The following is a 2,673-nucleotide window of genomic DNA, read 5'->3' as shown; positions in this document are numbered from 1 at the left end:
ACCTCCCACTCAAAGCCCTTCAAATCCAAGCTTTTTCTATGGAAGGAAAACATGTATAAAGGTAGATATAGAGAGAGAAAGATAACGGTTAGAGAGAGAAAGTGTTGGCTGAGAATGAGGAGAAGGGGAGGGGTAATAGTCAACTTTTTATTTGCCCATTGTGGTCTTAAGAGTGCCATGTGTCCAAATTTGATTATATCCAACTTTAGGTCAAGTTACCTAAACGCCCCTCCTCTTCCTTCACAATACCATCCTTGTCCCACAAAATATCTTTCTAAAATATAAATACACATATGTGTACATGCACATGAAAAGTCCAGAATGCCCTTCTATACAAACGGCAAAACCGAGAGAGATTCCCGAGTTCGAAAATCATCCCAACTTCCAAAATATTCTAAAAATGATCCTGTCAACTCTAACTGACTCAAAATAATAAAAAGTGAATCTCTAAAATCCTCGGCTCAAGAAATGACTAAAACGGCCCTCGGGACCTGCGTGGCACGCAAAATGACGTGTAAAAAATTAATTAAATAAAAATTTCAAAAAAATCTGAAAAATACGGGACATTACAGATTTGGTCCATTGACAGGTGTGCCTTCAATTAACCAAAGGAGGATAATGAAACTTTAAAATGACTAATATATCCATGGATATCAATATTTTAATATTTTAAAAAACCTAGTTTTGTAATTACTAGCTAGCATTTAACTCCAACTCTCTTTAAAAAAATTATAGGGGGTGGATCCCAAAGATCCAAATGGTAAAACAACATGGCATTGGTCGAGCTGAAGAATGCTACAATAAAGTTCATCCAGCAAGACCACGTTGAAAACCCACATCGTAGTCTCAGGAGCAAAACCTACACAAAAGTGCTCGACAGTATCTTTTACAAAGGATAGACCTACGTCGAGACCAAAGTAGGATGGTCTCAAGGGTCTATGTCTCTCACTTGGGGATTTAGAAGGACCTTTATATTAGAGGATGAGTAGCTAGAGCTTGCATAGTCTATAGGCCTAGTCAATGAGACGGTGAAATCATGGGCCTCGACTGTAACACTTATAATCACATTTAATACGCTCAGCTACCGCCGTTTTTGAAGGGATATGCATTTAATGCAAAATAGTATCCCCTTAAGCCAAATGGCCATTGTAGCCCTACTATACCAAGTGGGATCCTTAGAATTAGCCTAACAAAGTAGGCTTGAGCTCCAAGAGCGACTTTTGAGAGCCAAGCAACAAGCTAAAACTATAAATAGAGGCCTTCATGCATGCATAAGGTCAGGAATAAACAACTGAAAACCCATTTACAAGGTAATCATGATTCTTACATTCATCTCAGACCTCACTAACTAGTCTACTTCTTCTCCTTAATTCCTTCCAAGGCTATTGCACTGGTACATCACATTTTTTTGTCTAAATATCACCCTTGCTACTTGTAGCAACCCTGTATTAAAGAACCCCCACAAAAATTAACTCCAACTTACTCACCTTAGCGTTTATCAAATTGATGATTTAAAATATAAGGATTTAAGGGTGTACTTACTAAATTTATCAATTATAACACACAAGTTGTGCTTAGTTTTGTTAGTGGTAGAACCTAAATTATCTTTTTTTTAGATCTTTTGTGTATATAGTATCTAGATTTTGAATCAAGAGTAAATTTTAGGTGAGTCGAGCATACTGTTTCATTGGTATGCCCACCCAATTAACATCTAAAATTTTTATTTGTTGAGAGTAGTTGACACCAGAGCATCCCTCATCAAAGCCCAACCAATTCAATGTTACCTGCTTATGTTTTTAAAAAAATATAGTATAGGTTTTTATCTCAACTTTTAAGGTCAGTTGAGAACACTAATAATTGGGTAAGGAGCCACCTATGGTTGGAAAGATCAAGAAGTCTACTTTCAAATGCAAAAAGTGGTGCACAATTTTGACATTCCTAGAAGGAGTTATGGCATTTTTTTTGTAAAAAGTTATTTTGCTGACTGAGAAATCTAAACTTAGGATGATTGATAATTTTGGGGTGCTCATCTCTCTTATCGGTTCCAATACCTTTTTATGAGTTCCAGGTTTGTTATTTTTAATTTTTAGGCCCTCTTTTGATGAACTTTAAGTCCCCAAGTTCTTAATTAAGTCTAGTTAATTATGAGTCAAACAAGTCTTGCATGTGTCTTTTTATTTTCTTTGCTTGGTCTTTGTGTAGTTTATTTTAGAAATCTAACTATTGTTAGAGGGTTGTTCCATCCCCCCTATTTAAGCTCCTATTCATGTATTAGAAGTTATGTAATGACCTAAATCTACTAGATCCGGATCGTTAACCAAGTCCTTACCTGAACCCAAGGACATGCAAGGAAAAAATAATAAATGGTTGTTTAACTCAATTATAATGGTTTAAGACCCAAAAAGGGTAAAATAGTCATCTAGCAAAGACATCCAATGATTATGATGAAGTTCGGGGGTAATATAGTCGAACATGTGGTTAAAACATTTATACTGGGTCACGTGGTAAATAGTTGTAATAATAAACGGGTGATAGGGTTAAAAGGGAAACTAAATCATAAATGTATATAGCAGGAAATGGTCGACGTGTGTACATTACACATCGATTGGTTTTGCACAATTGGTCGACGTGTGAGTAATTCATGTTGACTGGTTTGGCACAATCGGTCGATGT

The sequence above is a fragment of the Cornus florida genome, unplaced genomic scaffold (assembly GCF_030987335.1).
Source record: "Cornus florida cultivar Cherokee Brave unplaced genomic scaffold, ASM3098733v1 CherokeeBrave_3.0.0_Hap2_Chr01, whole genome shotgun sequence".
NCBI lineage: Eukaryota > Viridiplantae > Streptophyta > Magnoliopsida > Cornales > Cornaceae > Cornus > Cornus florida.
Note: the sequence above shows the minus strand (reverse complement) of the source record.